This window comes from Myotis myotis, unplaced genomic scaffold, assembly GCF_014108235.1.
Source record: "Myotis myotis isolate mMyoMyo1 unplaced genomic scaffold, mMyoMyo1.p scaffold_m19_p_3, whole genome shotgun sequence".
In the NCBI taxonomy this organism is placed as follows: Eukaryota; Metazoa; Chordata; class Mammalia; order Chiroptera; family Vespertilionidae; genus Myotis; species Myotis myotis.
Window position 1 is genome coordinate 120,050,335 of NW_023416335.1, and position 20,484 is coordinate 120,070,818.

At 40.9% G+C, this 20,484-nt stretch overlaps 1 protein-coding gene across 16 annotated transcripts in view; it reads right to left on the bottom strand.

Annotated features, from left to right (window-relative positions):
• ERC1 (ELKS/RAB6-interacting/CAST family member 1) overlaps positions 1-15,623 on the bottom strand; it is a 520,764-nt gene extending 505,141 nt beyond the window's left edge. For 5 of the 16 annotated variants that reach the window (XM_036301299.1, XM_036301300.1, XM_036301295.1 and 2 more), the window contains exon 1: positions 15,513-15,622. The gene's annotated coding sequence lies outside the window, so the exon portion shown is untranslated. The other 11 variants (XM_036301303.1, XM_036301301.1, XM_036301312.1 and 8 more) reach the window with 5 other exon arrangements.
• Positions 15,624-20,484: the final 4,861 nt, after the last annotated feature.

The window sequence follows — 20,484 nt, forward strand, 5'->3', positions numbered from 1 at the left end:
AGCTACACAAGGCGTTTGCGTATAGCCATGTAAAGAGTTATGGTTTAAAAAAAAATCCTTGGTAGACTTTATTTTGAGAAGCATGGTAACAGGTAGGAAAATAATGGACTCGTGATCAATGAGAAAGAAATTGTGATTTTTAATGGCTCTGCAAATTCTTTTTCTGAGCCTTTTTCTCAAGTCCCATCTTGCCCATTCTATCTGGCAATCTGCTATTCTTCAAATGTTTTGGAGGATATAAGAAATAATTATAATGCTTCCACCCCTCATCTCCTGACCCCCTATGCATTGTATACCTAGTGTGTGGTGGGAAATCTTGCTGTCTTCACAATATTTCCCATATGCTCACAAAGGTCAAAAATAACATTATACATTTTACATCTGTATTATTATAAATTATGAAAATATTGCTGCCTTTAGGACCAACAGATAGGTGGGATGTTATGTGCCAAGAACAGTTGGTGGCGGCAGGTGGAAATGCTGTGTTGAGAATGATTTTGAGACCAGGTCCAAAAGGAAGAAATGCTCACCTTAAATTACAGTGGCTTTTCTCTTTTGTTTCTGTTTAAATTTTTTAAACATTTTTCTTTTGAAAAAATATCATATACCCATTTGGAAAATTTTGACAACTTTTAAGAAGAAATTAAACACATTTCCTCCCATTCCTTTCTTATATATGTATATTTGCAAAGTCAAGAGTATGTTAAATGTATATCCACTTTCATTTACTGTATTATAAACATTTTTTGTCAGACATGGATTGTAAATATATTTTTGTAGGCAATGTTAAATCATAAAAATTTCACTTAAACATTTCTCTGTTGAATTATACTAATAAAGCTGGTATGTCATAATTCATAATATAGCTGTTTTTTCTATATTTTAGATCATTTTAGTATATTGGTTTCCTGTTTATAGAATTACTGGATCAAAAATATAAATGTTTTTAAGACCTTTAACCATTTCAAACTTGCTGCTTCTCAAATGTTTTTATTATTTTAAGAAAGAAAATCAACACTTTGAATTCACCTGCTTTTATTATTTTAAGGAAGTAAATAAAACATTGTGTACCTACAAGTTTTCACTTACAATTTTAAAATTTAGGACATGTTTTATACATTCAAAAAGAATTGTATAATTCTTACCTGTGTACTCACCACCTAGCTTAAATAAAATATTATAGAGTTAAAAACTCCTTGTGTGGTTCTGCCTGATTATAGATGTCTTTATAATGATGTGGATGTTTAATTTTATCCAATAATACAGGTCTAAATCCAAGATCTTTTTGGCCAGAATTCAGAATTTCTCAAATATAAGAAAGGTGATATGATGCATATACTATATGCAGTATACATTATCTAACTTTCCAAACAAGGTTGGCGGGGAGGGGGGGGGGGGGTGCCTCCCAGCTCCTTCATCAAACATTGGTATTTCTGCATTAGTTCAGGTGTGGTTTTGTCACCAAATTAGTTACAAAATTTGGGGGTTTTCAAAGATATCTGAAATTCAAGTTTGTGGATATGGGCTTATGAACATGTGTGTTTGGTTCATTCAGTTTGATCAGTCTGGTAGGATTTTTTTTAACTTTGTGTTAAACTGATCATAATGATGAGATGTGGATATAAAATGAAAATATAACTATAATACAATTTTTAATATTTTAGGATTTTAAAAAATCAGGATATCAGTGAGGACAGGAGTCTTTGGGAAAGGCTACACAACCTAAAACTAAGTGCCACAGATTGCTGATATAAGTCGAGAACATCCATGATTAAAAACCTAGTATTTGCTTCTAAGTATCTGCTTGACAAGATATTTGTCATGCTGAGAACTCACACTTGAGTCCTTACAATTAACTTGATTAACTGATTGATAAGAATTACTAAAAACCACAATTAACTTGATTGTAACTGAGTTAGTCACCTTCTCACTCTTCCATTAAAAAGAATGAAATGGCAATCAACAGCTGTTTTAAGTGTCATTGCTGCTTCAAAAAGAGGTGCTCTTTTTGGTAGGTCTGACATCAAAACAGTGCTCCTTTAGGTACATGGTTCTGTAATTTTTCTAGGAGCATCAGATTAAGGTCATACAATCTGAATGCCTGGTGTTAGAAATCTGATATGCTACATGCTGAGGGTGGAAGCAGAGACATATGTGCTTTCTTTCTTTAACTTGTAGAGGTCCTCCCTCTGCTCCCCCTCAACCTCCTGCTACACATAAAGAGCTTATCAGCCTAGGGCCTAGCCCAATAATCTATAATAATAAAAGCATAATATGCTAATTAGACCAGACGTCCTTCCGGAAGACCTTCCAGACAAAGCCAGGGCTTCAAGGTTAGCCCAGGTAGTGGGTGCCTGCCAGCGGCCGGAGGGTAGCCTGAGTCCCAGGTGCCAGAGGGAAGCCAGTGCCAGCAGCCGGGGGGGGGGGGGGGGGGGGGTGCCTACTCTTAAATGAATTTTGTGCATTGGGCCTCTAGTTATCATATAATAATGGTAAATGGTTGAGGTCTTTATTTAAGCTCTTAGTTTATAGTGACTCTGTGTGTGTGTGTAAAAGTAATACATGCTCACTGTTAAAACAATTTACAAAGAAAGAAAAGAAGTATACATGCAAGGGAAAATCTGGCTTCATCTGACCTTTCAGAAATTATTAGATCTAAAGAATTTCTGTGTATATCCAAACATATATATGGAAAAAGATGTAGTGCATATATAAAATGAAATATTACTCAGTCATAAAGAAGAATAAAATCCTACTATTTGCAATAATATGAATGGACCTAGAGGGTATTATGATAAGTGAAAAAAGACAGGCAGAGACAAACAGATTTGATTTCACTTATATGTGGAATCTAAAAAATAAAAACAAATGAACAAACAAACTCACAGGTACAGAGAACAAATTGGTGGTTATCATGTGGGAGGGAGCTTGGGGGGCACTGGGTGAAAAAGGTGAAGGAATTAAAAAGTACAAATTGGCCCAGCCATTGTGGCTCACTGGTTCAGCATCCACTTATGAACCAGGAGGTAACAGTTCAGTTCCCGGTCGTGGCACATGCCTGGGGTGAGGGCTCAATCCCCAGTAGGGGGCATGCTGGAGGCAGCCAATCAATGATTCTCTCTCATCATTGATGTTTCTCTCTCTTTCTTCCTCTCCCTTCCTCTCTGAGGTCAATAAAAATGTATTTAAAGAAAAAAAAAGAAATACAAATTGGCAGTTACAAAATAGTCAGGAAGATGCAAAGTACAGTATAGGGAATATAGTCAATAATATTTTAATAACTATGTATAGTGCCAGGGGAAGTATTAGACTTACCAGGGGACTACTTCCTAAGTTATATAACTATCCAACCACTATGCTGTACACCTGAAACTAAAATAATAATGAATATCAACTATAATTGAAAAAATAAATAAAAGTTAAATTTAAAAACTGATACTCAATTCAGTTACTGGATAACTTTTAAGCACATCTGGAATTAGTTGGGTATGTGAATCTACTTTTTCAACAGTAAATTTTATAAAATATAAATACAAATCAATTATTTCTGAGAAAAACCTAGCATCTGAATTAAGATATGCTATAAAAGTGTACAATTGACTTCAAAGACTTACTTACTTGTATGCATATATACATAACCCATGAACACAGACAATAGGGTGGTAAAGGCCTGGGGCAGGGGATGGGGGTGAGCTAGAAGGGGTAAAGGGGGGAAAGGGGAACATAGGCAATACTTTCAACAATAAAGATTTAATTAAAAAAAGAAAAATGAATGTAAAATTTCCCATTAGTAATTTTTTAAATATGTTTCAACCTGTTAAAATGATATTTTGGATGTTTTAGGTTAAATAAAAAACATTATAAAATTATAAAATCTAATAGTTTCTTTTTACTCTATAATGTGGTCATGAAATTTTTAATTACATAAGTGGCTCACATTATGTTTCTATTGGACAATACTTTCTAGAGGTTCCTGTTGCCCCCACCATAGCCATTAATAGCTCAATGAATGGCATCACCCTCCTTCTAGCTCAGTGCTGTCCAATAGAACCTTCTCTGATTATGGAAGTGTTCTACATCTGATGATGACTGGGTGGTGGTAGTGGTGATTTGTCTGACTCACAGAATCCCTTGGGATATTGTGGAGCCAGAGTTCCTGGGAGACTGGAGAATACCATCTATTATTTTGACTGTTCTCTGGGGGAAAGGTAGTAAGTACAAAAAACTGCAGACCAGGCTGGCGGATGTGGTTCAGTGGTTGAGTGTCAACCTATGAACCAGGAGGTCATGGTTTGATTTCCGGTCAGGGCACATGCCTGGGTTGCAGGCTCAATCCCCAGTGAGGGGTGTGCAGGAGGCAGCTGATCAATGATTCTCTCTCATCATTGATGTTTCTCTCTCTCTCCCCCTCTCTCTTCCTCTCTGAAATCAATAAAAATATATTCTTTAAAAAACTGCAGACCAGTGTTGTGCAACAGAACTTTCTGTGACAATGGAAATGTTGTATGTCTGCACTGTCCAATACAGAGGCCACTAGTCCCATCTGGCTATTGAGAATATGCAATATCGCTAATGCAACTGAGGAACGAGTTTTAAATCTTATCTCATTTAAATTACTATAAATTTAAATAGCCATATATAGCTAGAGACTACTGTAGCAGACAACACTGCTTCTAGCCTACCTTTTCCATCTCAAAGTCTGGGAGTCAACTTAGTCTCCTCCGTCTCCATCAACTGTCCTTTCCCCCATAGAAACACACACACACACACACACACACACACACACACACACACACACACTGAATTACCCAGTCTTGTGTTCTTTAAAGCTTTCAATTCTGTATGCTTCTCTATCGCCACTGCCACTACTTTCCTTTTCAGGCTTTTCAAGGGGATAAGGCCACTTTCAAGGGGATAAGGCCACTGCCTCCTAGTTGATCCTTAGACTCAGAAGAGAGGTAAAAGCTAAACACAGAAAAAACGAATACTCAACATACAGATGCAAAATGAAATACAGGAGATGAATCACCCACAGAAAATCAAACATTTAATGAATGGGTAGAAAAAGGTTCAACAAAGGTGACTGAGAAAGAGGCCCAGAGACCCAGGAAGAAAACCTGAAACGTAATCTGAAGACCCCAAAAGAAGTGAGAGTTTTACAAAGGAAGGAGAAATCAACTGTGTCAAAAGCTGCTATAGTAGGCTATCTTGAAAACAGCTCTGAATGATCTTTACCTCCCAGTATTAATGCTCTTGTGGGATCCTCCTTCCCCCACCACTTTGTGTGTGTTAAACCTAGTAACTCCCTTCTAACAAAGAGAATACAGCAAAAGTGATAGAATGTCACTTCCTATAGTATTAGGTTACAAAAACACTCTGCTTATTATTTCCCCTCCCAACCTCCTCCATAGAGTTCTCAACCTGGGAGAAGCAAAGTGCCATGTAGCAGAAACCCAAATGGCAAAGAGACTGATTTCTCAAGCACACAGACAACAAGGACCTCAAACCTGACAAGAGCCACATGAGTGAGCTTCGAAGCAGACTCTCCCCAAGTCACCTTTGAGGTGACTGCAGTCCTAGTCAATTAGATTGCAGCCTTATGACTGACCCTGAATCAGACACACTTTATCTAGATGATGCCTGACCCTCAGAACTATGAAACAATAAATGTTCGCTATTTTTATAAGTTCGGGGGTAATTTGTTGCATAGCAATAGGCAACTGTTACTAACTGCAGCAAAAGTTTTCAGTAAAACTGTGGAGACAGAAACAAGACAGAAATAGGTTGAGAAGAAAATTGCAGGTGAAAAAATGGAGATGTCTAGCAACTGTAGACAATTCTTTCAAAAAGATTTGGCAGTAAAGTAGAAAACAACTTAGAGGAAGTATTAGAAAAAGTATGAAGTTGGAGAAGAGTTTTTTGTAAAGACGAGAGACTTTAAAGTTCAAGTGATGATAAGAAGCCAATAGGGTGGAAAAATTCACTCTCAAGGAACTTCATTATCAAGAAACTCCTCAAAAAAGACGGAACAGACATCATCCAGAACCACAGGAAGGCTGGCTGAGTGGAAATTCTACAACTAGAAGGAAAGAGAAAAGCATACCGAGACTCAGAGGAGGTGCGGTGTGGGAGTAAAATACAGAGGTACAGAGGCACATGCGGAGAGGGCTGGCGGCTGAGGACACAGTTGTCTTTTTCAATCGGGAGGGAGTCTCAAGCTCTGAGCTCCAGTTCCAGGCGAGTCTCTGGGGACCCAGACTCATACAGGAGAAACTGGACTGTCTGGCATCAGTCAGAACTCGAGGGCAGCTTTCTCTCAGAGGTGCTTGCAGCGATTGCCAGGACACTGAGAAGCAGGGCCTCTGAGGGCAGGACTGAGAGCAGCCATAACTGCTCACTCCACCCTGTTGATACCCTGGGACCCCGTCCTGCCCAAGCCATGCACAGGAGGCTTTTGCATATGAAAGGCCTGGCCCTTTGCAATCTGTTAATTACCTAACAAACTGCAGCTGGCCCAAGGCCCAAGGGCAACTTGCATTGAGTCACAGCTGGCTCCTACTGGGTAGCCTCAGGCAAAGGCTAGATTAGCACCTCCTTAGAGATCCAGGAGCCAGTGTGCCCAGAGGTCAGAGTGGGACCATCAGATTGCAGCTCCTCGGATCCATAAAGGAAACACTCAGGGGGCAGACTCAGTGACCACCAAAGCCCCATTGAAGCAAGTCTTGCCCCGGAGGGTGTCTCCAGCACAGAAGTTCTCCCACTGCAGACACAGCTGATTCTCACAGCCAATTGGCCTGGAGGTCAATCCCTCCCAGTGTTACCCACAACAATCAAGGCTTAACTACAACAAGACTGTGCACAAAGACCACAAGGGGGTGCACCAAGAGTGTCTACCTCAGGTAATTGTGGAGGCTGAGCCACTGGGCCCTGTAAGACACCTAGCACCGAAAGCCACTCTATCGACACAGCGATAAAAAAATGCGGAGACAAAGAAACAGGACACAAATGACAGAAATGGAGGAAAGCAAACTTCTGGATATAGAGTTCAAAACCACACTTTTAAGGTTTTTCAAGAATTTTCTAGAAACTGCCAATAAACTTAATGAGATCCTCAAGAAATCTAATGAGACCCTCGAGGTTGTGATAAAGAACCAACTAGAAATTAAGCATACACTGACTGAAATAAAGAATATTATACAGACTCCCAACAGCAGACTAGAGGATCACAAGAATCAAGTCAAAGATTTGAAATATTCAGAAGCAAAAAACACCCAACCGGAAAAGCAAAATGAAAAAAGAATCCAGCCAAACCGGTTTGGCTCAGTGGATAGAGCGTCGGCCTGCTGACTCAAGGGTCCCAGGTTCGATTCCGGTCAGGGGCATGTACCTTGGGTGTGGGCACATCCCCACTGGGGGGCGTGCAGGATGCAGCTGGTAGATCTCTCTCATCGATATTTCTAACTCTCTATCCCTCTCCCCTCTTCTCTGTAAAAAAATCAATAAAATATATTTAAAAAAAAAAAAAAAGAAATCCAAAAATACGAAGATAGTGTAAGGAGCCTCTGGGACAGCTTCAAGCGTACCAACATCAGAATTATAGGGGTGCCAGAAGAAGAGAGAGAACAAGATATTAAAAACCTATTTGAAGAAATAATGACAGAAAACTTCCCCTACCTGGTGAAAGAAATAGACTTACAAGTCCAGGAAGCACAGAGAACCCCAAACAAAAGGAATCCAAAGAGGACCACACCAAGACACATTATAATTAAAATGCCAAGAGCAAAAGACAAAGAGAGAATCTTAAAAGCAGCAAGAGAAAAAAAGTCAGTTACCTACAAAGGAGTACCCATACGACTGTCAGCTGATTTCTCAACAGAAACTATGCAGGCCAGAAGGGAGTGGCAAGAAATATTCAAAGTGATGAATACCAAGAACCTACAACCAAGATTACTTTACCCAGCAAAGCTTTCATTCAGAATTGAAGGTCAGATAAAGAACTTCACAGATAAGGAAAAGCTAAAGGAGTTCATCACAACCAAACCAGTATTATATGAAATGCTGAAAGGTATTCTTTAAGAAGAGGAAGAAGAAGAAAAAGGTAAAGATACAAAATATAAACAACAAATACACATCTATCAACAAGTAAATCTAAAAATCAAGTGAATAAATAATCTGATGAACAGAATAAACTGGTGATTATAATAGAAGTAGAGGCCCGGTGCATGAAATTTGTGCATGGGGGGTGGGGAGAGGGGCGGGTATGTGTCCCTCAGCCCGGCCTGCACCCTCTCCAATCCGGGACCCCTCAGGGGATGTCTGAATGCCGGCAGTCGGACATCCCTCTCGCAATCCAGGACCTCTAGCTCCTAACTGCTCACCTGCCTGCCTGCCTGTTCACCCCTAACCACTCTGCCTGCCAGTCTGATTGCCCCTAACCACCTCTGCCTCGGCCCCCGCCACTGTGGCTTTATCTGAATGATGTCTGGAAGACGTCCGGTCTATCTGGTCTAATTAGCATATTACCCTTTTATTAGTATAGATTAGGGGCATAGAAAGGGAGTGGACTGACTATTCTTGGGGGGTGGGGGGATGCGGGAAGAGATTGAACAAAAATCGTGCACCTATGGATGAGGATTGGGGGGGGGGGTGAGGGCGGAGGGAGGGTGGGAAACGGTTGGAGTGGAGCTATGGGGGAAAAAGAGGAACAACTGTAATAATCTGAACAATAAAGATTTAATTTTTTAAAAAAAGAAGAAAAAAAGAAACTCCTCTGAAAGTTCTCACTACCTCTCTGCCTTAACTGAAAACTGGCTTTCCCAGGACACCTTTCAATGCAGCCCTTTCAAATAGAGGCTATTAAGTCTCTGATATTCCACACCCAGCATTGGAAAATTAGGCTGGTACCCATCTTTCTTCCAACACCAACTCCAGACCATCATTCCTTAACCCTTATGTAAAATCCTTGTTACTCTGATTCTCATGCTATTCAGCAACAGTCTTCTACCTCTACCTCTAGTATAAGCTAATAACCACCTGGACATCTTCAGTGAAGATATGCTGGCAACTAGTTCACATGGCCACTATCTTCTATGCCATCTTTCCTGGGTCATTTCAATACACATATGGTTGAGTCATCTAACACCAGTTCCTCAAACCCATCATCCTCTCTAATCTCTGGGTATAGCCATTTACAACCAGTTGTGAAGTCACTTAGTTGTATTATTATCCGTTCATTCATTGAATATTTAGTATCTATTATTTGCTCAGGAGAGAACACATGACAGATAGTCCCTGTTCTTATGAAATCTAGGACATATTTTTCATATTTTCCACAAAGACAGGTGAAAAGATCCAGCTGAAGTCTAGATACATTACAACTACATTTCCTTTATTAATCAGTCTAGAAACCAAGTCAATCCTAGGAAACTAGAATTGCATGCTCAATCCTAGTGATCACTATTTCCCTTACCTTTTAAATAATCTATTCTAAAATATTGCTAGAGTTCAATATTAGATTCATTGATCTATAAATGTGTAATTGTGCTGCCCAACATAGTAGCCACTAGTCACAAAGCCTGTTTAAATCAATTTCAATAAAATTAAAACTTCAGTTTCTCAGTAACACTACCCAAAGGTCAATAGACACATGTGACAAGTGGCTACTAAACTGAATAGTGAAGATAAAGAACATTTCTATCATCACAGAAAGTTTTATTGGAGAGTGCTGGTCTAATGTTTTTGGCATTCTCCTCCTTCCTCCCAGAAAAAAACTTAAAATGATAAGTGTCATTTTCTAGTCTCCTGAAAACTCTCTGGAGCTCTACAATAAAAGCTTTATGAGGCACAAAAGGGTCGCAGGTTCGATTCCCAGCCAAGGGCTCATACCTGGGTTGCAGATTCCATCCATGCCCTGCTTGTGGGGGGGAATAATCAATGTGCCTCTCTCACATCAATGTCTATCTGTCTCTGTGGGTCTGTCTCTGTCTCTGTCTCTGTCTCTCTCCTTTCCTTCCTCCCGCCCCCCTCCCTCTTACTCTCTCCAAAAAAAAACAACAAAAATCAATGGAAAAATTATCCTCAGGTGAGGATTTAAAAAAGAAAAGCTTTATGAGTACCACCTGCTTTATTCTTCAGAACAATCACATTCTCATTTTATAACAGAAAATTCCCATTTTTATGGATGAGAAAATTAACTGAATTTTAGACAATAAAGTACTCACTCAAAAATTTAGACAATAAAGTCTCTACAGATTGCTGTCACAGATAGGAAATGACAGCAATCCATATAGAGTTTCAGCAGATTAATAATGTAATTATTACCCTGGCCAGTATGGCTCAATTGGCTGGGTGTCATCCCTTGCACTGAAAGGTTGCCAGCTCGATTCCCAGTCAGGAAAGGCTCTATCCCGGGTATGGGGTGTGGTGTGCAGGAGGCAGCCGATCGAAGTCTTGCTCACATCAATGTTTATTTCTCTCTCTCCTTCTCCCTTCCTCTCTAAAAATCTTTTTAAAAACTAATGTAATTATTTTGCCTTTTAGACAACACACTTTTTAACAAAAAGGGATGATACCAACACCTCATACTGGCACTAGACATTTCAAAGTACTTTTAGACCCCCTAATCTGCCCTACAGCTTTCTTGCCTTCGGGTTCTACATATGCTGTTCCTTCTGTTTACATCCTTTTCATTTGGCCAAATTCTACTTATCCTTAAGATTTCATCTTAGATCTTCCCACAAACCAGTTTAGGGACCCATTCCATGAACTCTGTATGTCACCAACTGAAGACCACAAACTCCAGTTAACTTTTCCTCTTCTCCCACTAGTATGAAACTCCTTAAGAATAAGGAACCCTGACCCTTATTATCATGAAATCCATCTGGCTTAGCCCAGGGCTTGAAACACAAAGGGTACTTAATAAACATATGATAAATGAAGGAATAATGAAAACAAGACACTTAGATAATCAAATCATTTCACAAGTATTCACTCAACCAAGTAAAACATTATCTAATTTGACTTTTACACAAACCTAGGCTTCTATTCAATCACAGAATGTTAAAAATGCACTAAATGGCTTCATTGCAAGATGTTGGTAACAAAGTAGTTCACAAACATGCTTCCCACATAATATGCAAAACAATAAGTAAAAACCGAAGGTCAAGAGGTGACTGGTAAAGAACAGGGAGATAAAAATGTTCTAAAATTGACTGTCATGATGGTTGCACAAACAAAACTGAATTGTACACTTTAAAGAGGTGAATTATATGATATGTAAATTATCTCTCAATAAAGCTATAAAGCAAAGTTATAAAACAAAAAGTCTGCAGCTAGCCGTAAATCATGAAAACAAATATTAAGCCTACAAAAAAAACTTGATAAAATACTTGTTATATTTATGCAATTTTAAAATAGTTAAATGCCATATTATTTTACAAAATTTCACTGGTTAGGAAAAACAATAAATTGGAAATAGAAATCATCTTCAGGAATAACTGGATGGAACAGGAAAGACTTACTTTTCCCTGTGTACTCATTTATACCTTCTGATTTGCAACATGTATTACCTATTTTTTAAAAAATAAGTACATATAAGATTAATAACAACAAAGTCCTTAGTGCAGTAAAAGTATATACTCCCAGGCTGCCTATTTTATTTTGAGAAGAATAAAGAATAAAATATATATGATTTTTTTAATCAATCCAGGAACATTTGTCTCATCTCACACTGAAAAGCATTTAGTCATTTCTCTAGTATAGACACTATAATCAAGCAGAATCTCTTATCCAACACTCTGACACATCTTTAAACAATGACAGTTATTCCCTCCTTGAAAACTTCCTGTCCTTCCTTTCTAGTACATCACACTCCTCTGGTTTTCTAACTCAATGCCTCGTATCAATTTCCTTTGCTGCATTCCTCATTTCCCCAGAAGATATCTAGAAGATAAGACCCATGAAGGCAGGGATTTTTGTCAGCTTATTCACCACCCAGAACCATACTCAATAATAACTGTTAAATGAATAAAACAATGCCCCAAGACATACTGAAGGCATATTGAAGATCCATAGAAATAAATTATTCCACGTAGCCTATATTTTGTTTATTACATTATATTTCTCTGAAAATTGATAATTGATGTAGTAATTATTTTGATTAACCAAAATACTTCATTATCTGGTCCTTCTCCATCAATGTTTTTGATACAGTATGTGTAAAATACACATTTAATAGGCCTTATACTACTTCTAAAAGCATAAATGTAGTGTAGAAAAAGAGCTGTTGTTGCTATTAGAACCTTCACTTTTATTTTGTTTCCAGTATTAATGTTTAATTAACAGACTGACATACTTGTCTGACTTTAGTAATGGAAAAAAATAAAATAAAACACTTCAGCAGACTCAACAAAGATATCGCAGTAATGTCCAGCAAGTGATATTTCTTGAAAAATAAAATGTAGGGGTTTTACTAGTTTGAAAGAATATATGCACACTTATGTTCATTTCAGTGTTATTTACAGTGTTATAGCAAGATTTGGAAGCAGCCCAAGGGCCCATCAGTAGATGAGTGGATTATAAAGTTGTGATACATTTACACAATGGAATACTACTTGGCCGTAAGAAAGGAAATCTTCCCCTTTGCAACAGCATAGATCAGTGATGGCGAAGCTTTTGAGCTCGGCGTGTCAGCATTTTGAAAAACTCTAACTTAAATCTGGTGCCGTGTCACATATAGAAATTTTTTGATATCTGCAACCATAGTAAAACAAAGATTTATATTTTTGATATTTATTTTATATATTTAAATGCCATTTAACAAAGAAAAATCAACCAAAAAAATGAGTTCGCGTGTCACCTCTGACACACATGTCATAGGTTCGGCATCACTGGCATAGATGGACCTGGACAGCATTATGCTAAGTGAAATAAGCCTGTCAGAGAAAGACAAGTACCATATGATTTCACTCATATGTGGAATCTAATGAACTAACAAACAAAATAAAAACACTCATAGAGAGAGAACAGACTGACAGCTGTCAGAGGAGAGAAGGGTTGTGGGGCTGGGAGAAAAAGGTGAAGGGATAAAAAAAAAAATTTTCATAGAGAGACAACAGTATGGTGATTACCAGAAAGAGAGGGGGGTGCAGAGAGGTAGAAGAGGAATATTAGGGGATAAATGGTGATGGAAGGAGACTTCACTTGGGGTGGTGAACACACAATACAATATATAGATGATGTAGTATAGAATTAAATACCTGAAACCTATATCATTTTATTAACCAATGTCACCCCAATAAATTTCATTTTTTTAATACAGTTTTTTTTTCAGGTATAAGAAAGTCTAACAAGACACAGATCACTTCTACCTTTACACTGTCCCCAAATCATATGATTTCATTCCCTCAAGGAGAAGAATCACATCTCACTGTCGGCCATGCGAATGTCTGTTTAGCAATATACATAAAGTTGCACCTGGAATCTTCACACTTGTCCCCCTGTGTATCCAATTAAATCAAAGTATAGTTTAAAACCCAAAACTAGTTATGTAAATTTTAACTTTTCCTTCTAATTAACTAACCCAAAATCAAAACTATTCATTCTACCAACTTACAATTTAATCTGTCTAAATACAGTTAATTAAGTATTTTATTTATAATTACAATTAGACCACACCCTTTCTCTCTTGATGGTTATTATATCCTCTGTTTCCTATAAGTCTCTTCAAGCAGAAGTATTTGCTAGAAGATAATAGTCTGCTCATTAAGTAAGCATGTTAAAAAAGGCAATGATCTGCAACTACTGACACTGACATCTATATATTTCTCTCTTGGGTTACATGAAAGCATTTCTCTGGCTATGTTCCCAAATAAATTGAGTAAGCCTGAGTAAGCCTTGGGAAAGTCTCTGCTTAAATTCCATTTCATGACGGTTTCTCTTCCTCCATAAATGAATTATTGAGAGCCATGCCTACTTCCATCCATCATATAATACATGTCCATCAAAGGACCTGTTTCTGAGCAAGAAATAGCTTACCAGACTGATAGGTAAGGTCACTCAATACTGTAATGTTACAGGGTGCAGGAAACCATAAGAGAAGATTCTGATTTAATGTGCTAAGTTGTGAAACAATGATGTGAAGAACACGGAACACTGTTTACTCTTAGAAATATCTTCCTATGAAGTGACACATGCCCCCAATATGTTGTTATTAAAGAGCATTTTTAAAGCACTTGACTCTAGGAACAATTCTCAGAAATTGAGAGGATTTACCGAAAAAGAAAAATTATTCCTCTTTATTTTGAAAGTGTCTAATAAAGAAATCTAACATTGAGAAGTAAAAATAATTGTGAACACAAAATGTCTAAATGTCAAGGTCTACTGTAAAACAAGCTGTAAAGGACAGATGTGCTTAAAACACTTAAGCATTTTTCATATAATTAGCTCTGAGAGGACTGATCAAATTGTTCATTTTATCCATCCAAAGCAGTCAACCACAACCACCTGCAACTATTTTTGTACCCAACAACGTGTCTTCCAAAGCCACCACCTGAGTCTCAGGCCTTCTCTTTAGGGGCCAGGATAGAGCTTGTAAATGAGGTGGTAAAAAGAGATCTTCCCGGCGAAGAAAAAAGCCTGGAAGGTAACACCTTTAAGGATCTAAGTGTCATGAGACCTATTTCCCTAACGCTGCTACCTGAATGAAATGGTCTTCACCCGCGGTCTCACTCTTCTTGGAGAGTGTAAAACTTCAAACCCAGCCACGCTCACAACTGACCCATCCCGAGCCAACGCGGAGGAATTCTCTTCCCTCCCCGGCCCCCCGACCCACTCTGCCAGGAGAGAGAAAAAAAAAGGAAAAATTACCAAAACCCTAAAGCAAGAATGTGAGCCCTAGTGCCACAGCTTCTCCAGCTGCCTCAAAGGTAACATCCACAGCTCATCTTCCTTTTGAAACCCAACCGTTCATCGCCCATCTTACAATTTCCCAGAAGGAAAAAAGGAATCCTCCTCTTCAACATTTTACATCCATCGCCCAAACCCACAGATCCACCCAGACCGCACCCCAACCTCCGCAGGGCTCCCCAATTCCTTTACCTCGCCCGCAACATCACGTCTCACAAACCTTCCTACCTCGGTCCTCCAAGCGCCCACCCCGCCTGCCCCGGGTTCCCGCACATCTGCCTCCGCTCCCGCCCAATCCCGGGCTTGGCTGGGTGGAGCCCGCCGGTGGGCTGGGTGAGTTAAGGTGGGCTGAGATGGGTTGGGGGTGGGGTGGGGTGGGGTGGGGTCCGCCCCTCCCCAGACTTCGCGATCCCCCAGGCGGGGACGAGAAGGGGGGGCTGAAGCCTCACCTACAGCTCCGCCCCTCCCCGGGGGGCGCGCTGACCTGCCTCGCCAGGGCCCTGAGGAAGACGCTGGGTAAGAAAAGGCAAAACGCCTCAGGGCCAGCGACAGCCGGGAAGCTCTGGGTCCCGCCCGACTGCCGAGCTGCCCCGCGGCGGCCGTCTCACCGGCTTAGCGTTGCCGCTGTTGCTGCTGTTGCCGCCGCCCCGGCGCCGCCACCGCCGCCGCCGCCTCTGCCACAGCCACAGCCACAGCCACAGCACGGCCCCGGGCGCCCGCCGACGTCACCGCCCCGCCCTGCGCGAGCCACCTAGCCCCGCCCCCAGCCTGGCCGCCCCGCGAGCTCCGCCCTCAGCGGAGCTACCTCGCTGCCCCGCGCCCTCCGGGGGCCGCCGCTCTGCAACCTGCAGGCCTCCGGCCCCTTCCGGGGAAAGGCGGGTGAGGGGCCGGGGGCGAGGGTGACTCAGGCTCCCGCGGTGGCTCCGCGGAAGCTGAGTCACGGGCGCGGGGCGTCCACACGCACACACCCCCCACGCGCGGCCCCTGCGGCCCCGGGGGCGCAGAGCCGGCGCCAGCTCGGGAGAGCGGCGGTAGGTGGGAGCGAGGAGAGGCGGCGCTTGTCTCCTCCTGCTTTCCGTAGGAAGTGGACCGGCCCGGCCCGGAGAGCGGAACGCAGCCCTCCCGACCCTTAGAGTCGCCCCACCCCTGCCGTGGCCGGGCCCGTTACTCCGCCGCCGCCGAGGGCAGTAGCTGTAAGGGTTGGCGGCGCGCTCACGGCCGCAGGGCACCCTTTGTCCGCGGAAAGCTTTCATTGACCCCACCCGTAGTTTTTACGAAATGTGGCTCCTGAGGTCGTCATAGGATCTGGGTCTGAGACGCAGCCCTGGGGAAGAACGCCGGTGTCGCGGGAGACCCAGGCCGGTGTAGGTCGCTTTCCCGCGGTGGTTGTGACGGGAGAGGAGAGCGCGGGCGGAAATTGGTGTCCACAGGCGGCCCCTGCGATGTGCCAGGTACTGTGCTACGTGGTCTGTCTGAGTCCAACCCGCAGCGAGGCGAGTCTGCCGGACACTTGCACCGTATTTCACGCAACCCAGGGTTCCTGTGCGGCATCGCAGTCGCGTTTCTTTTGCTGGAGCCATGCAAAGAGGGTGACTGCGTCCACTAATTTAAAGATGTGCCTCTAAACCAAGAATGTAAGAGTGATGTGAACTATATTTATTCCCAGCCTTCTAGTGTTTATTAAAATAATGTAAAATGCCCTTGAAAGTGGAATTTTCATTTTACCCCTACTTACTCTCCCCCACCACCATTAACCAGTTTACACTGCCTCCTAATGCGACTAACATTTTCCCGTCTTTCCTCAGTATTCACATTCATTCATTCATCAGCTCCTACTGGTTCATTCTGCCCAGGCTCTCTGATTGTTCCCTCCCAGGATCGTTATTGCAGCTTCTCATCCTGCGGGATAGTCGCCCCCTTCAGTACATTCAACATATGGCTACCAAATGTTAGTTAGACTGCCAAATCAGCACCCTAAAATATTTCACTTCTTGGACATCTGTCTGTTTACCCAGGAAAAGCCATCCCTTAACTGTTTTTCAAGAGAAGTGAGTTGTTATATCTTTCTAGTTTCCATTCTGCCCTCTGCTTGTGTTACCTTGGAAAATCACTTTACTTATAGGCCCTACTTTTCTTAACTGTAAAACGGGGTGTGAACTATATGTCTAAGATCCATCATATCCCTAAAATGTGTGGATCTGGAGAGTTAAGATGCTAAACACTAAATCATACATACACAGGAATACTGTTAAGATCACAGACTCAGAATTTTGTCTTTGTTTTTCGGGGTTTTTGTTGTTTTTCTGCCATTCCACTGGTTGTTTTTATTTCCTACGCTGACCCCGGTATCTTTTTAGGATTTATTAAAGCTGGCTAACTGAGCACATGCAGTCATTGCCTCTTCTTCCTGAGACCCCCATTGAAATACTTGGAATTTAAAAATCATACAAACCCATGGAAAATGGGAAGGGGCCCGATAATTTTTTTTATCTTGGCACACCGAAAGTAGGTTTAGTCTGACTAAACAAAATGGAAGAAATATAATGTGTAATAGGTACACATCGAGGTGCTGCAGCCAAAGAAAGGGGCCTATCTGCCAGAAGTGATTTAGAGAAACTGAAATTTGGAGACAAGACAGCAAGAGTGAGAAGCAGAGCTGGAAACAGGGAAACTAAATAAAGGTTTGCATATGAAACAGCACAATAGCTAAGCATTTATCCCAGGCTAAAAATCAAGAGTTCTCATAATCTCTGGGGAGGAACCTGGGCAGCTATTTGAGCATTAATGACTAAGAGTAAAGCATTCTTCATTCTGGCACAATAGCCCATTTCCTACTCACTCAACCTAGAGTGAACTTGTGCAAGTTGGCAAGACCCTGTTAAGTTCACAACATTCCTAATAAGCATTCCAACTACCTCAAATATGAACAGACAATCAAGGATTATTAGATATTTAAAGAAAGTCTCCAACTTGAGGGAGAGAGGAAGTTAAACAAAATGTAACCACAGAAGAAACACAAAAACATCAGAGAAGTTAAAATAATTAGTATGCTCATAGACATGACATTTATGAAACAAGAATAGTATACTCAGATGAAGAAACAATCCAAGAATAGAAAGTAGGTTGTGAAATTAGAAATAAGAAATTGTCAAAATTATAAATTTACCTTAACTATTAAAAGATAAACTTTTAAGAAAATAAAAGGGTGAGCCACTTGGCCTGGAGGTCAAACCCTCCCTGGTGTTGGCTACAACAATCAAGGTTTAACTATAAGACTGTGCACAAAGACCACTAGGGGGTGCACCAAGGAAGCATAACAAGATGCGGAGACAAAGAAAGAGGACAGAATTGTCAGTGGAGGATATGGAGTTCAGAGCCACACTTTTGAGGTCTCTCGGGAACTGTTTAGAAGCCGCCGATAAACTTAGTGAGATCTACAAGAAAACTAATGAGACCCTCGATCTTATATTGGGGAACCAACTAGAAATTAAGCATACACGGACTGAAATAACGAATATTATACAGACTCCAGACAGCAGACCAGAGGAGCGCAAGAATCAAGTCAATGATTTGAAATGCAAGGAAGCAAAAAACACCCAACCGGAAAAGCAAAATGAAAAAAGAATCCAAAAATGCGAGGATAGTGTAAGGAGCCTCTGGGACAGCTTCAAGCGTACCAACATCAGAATTGTAGGGGTGCCAGAAGATGAGAGAGAGCAAGATATTGAAAACCTATTTCAAGAAATAATGACAGAAAACTTCCCCTACCTGGTGAAAGAAATGGACTTACAGGTCCAAGAAGCTCGGAGAACCCCAAACAAAAGGAATCCAAAGAGGACCACACCAAGACACATCATAATTAAAATGCCAAGAGCAAAAGATAAAGAGAGAATCTTAAAAACAGCAAGAGAAAGACAAGCAGTTACCTACAAGGGAATACCCATGCGACTGTCAGCTGATTTCTCAACAGAAACTTTGCAGGCCAGAGGGGAGTGGCAAGAAATATTCAAAGTGATGAATGCCAAGAACCTACAACCAAGATTGCTTTGTCCAGCAAAGCTATCATTCAGAATTGAGGGTCAGATGAAGAGCTTCACAGATGAGGAAAGGCTGGGGGAGTTCATCACCACCAAACCAGGATTATATGAAATGCTGAAAAGTATCCTTTAGGAGGAGGAAGAGGAAGAAAAAGGTAAAGATGCAAATTATGAACAACAAATTTGCATCTATCAACAAGTGAATCTAAGAATCAAGTGAATAAATAATCTGATGAACAGAATGAACTGGTGATTATAATGGAGTCAGGGACATAGAAAGGGAATGGACTGACTATTCTTGGGGGGGAAGGGGGTGTGGGAGATGCGGGAAGAGACTGGACAAAAATTGTGCACCTATGGATGGGGACAGTGGGTGGGGAGTGAGGGCGGAGGGTGGGGCGGGAACTGGGAGGAGGGGAGTTATGGGGGGGAAAAAGGAGGAACAAATGTAATAATCTGAACAATAAAGATTTAATTAAAAATAAATAAATAAATTTAAAAAATCAAAAAAATAAAAATAAAAAAATAAATATATTTTTATTGATTTTAGAGAGAGAGGAAGGCAGAGGGGTAGAAAGAGAGAAACATCGATCAGCTGTCTCCTGCACATCTCCTACTGGGGCTCGAACCCCACAACCTGGGCACATGCCCTGACCAGGAAATGAACCAGCAACCTTTTGGTGCATGGGAAGATGCTCAGCCAACTGAGCCACACCAGTCAGGGCAAGTTATCATTTCCAAAAGGTGAAAAACATGCACTCCCTATGTTCATTGTAGCATTATTTACAATAGCCAAGATAAAAAAAAAAAAAAAAAAAGAAAAAAAAAGGGTGAATGTAATATGTTACCCTGTGCCGATATTGTATTGCTGATAAAGTTCCTTACTTCACAGGAGCTCTATGTTCTTCTAGATAGGAATAAAAAAACACAAGTCTTAATTTCTCATGTGTATAAATTTAGGTGGTTTTAGGCAAAAATAAAATATCCCAAATCTATTTTCTAATTTTTTTTGAACATGTATCTAAAAAAAAATATTTGGATATGTAATAAAATTGCATCATGATAAAAATAAAAAATAAATTTGCCCTAGCCGTTTTGCTCAACAAATAGAGCATTGGCCTGCAAACTGAAGGATCCCAGGTTTGATTTCCGTCAAGGGCACATGCCCTGATTGTGGGCTCAATCCCCAGTAGGGGGTGTGCAGGAGGCAACCAATCAATGATTCTCATCATTGATATTTCTAGCTCTCCCTTTCTCTCTGAAACCAATAAAAATATATTTTAAAAATAAATAAATTTTTAAAAAAGAATATAAGAGAAATAGTCAAACTAGCAGAACTAATAAGAGAAAAAGAAGGAACCTGGCTGGAGAACCTGGCTAGAGAACCTGGCTAGGCTGCTGATCAACTGAACGCTGTCTCCGTGTCATTCCTTCTTCGCTGACTCCGTCCACACCTTTGGGAACCCCTGGACCTGCTGGGGTTGGACCCCGACAACTCCTTTCTGCTGGTGAATGCCGTGGAGTAAGCATCGTTGGAATTCCC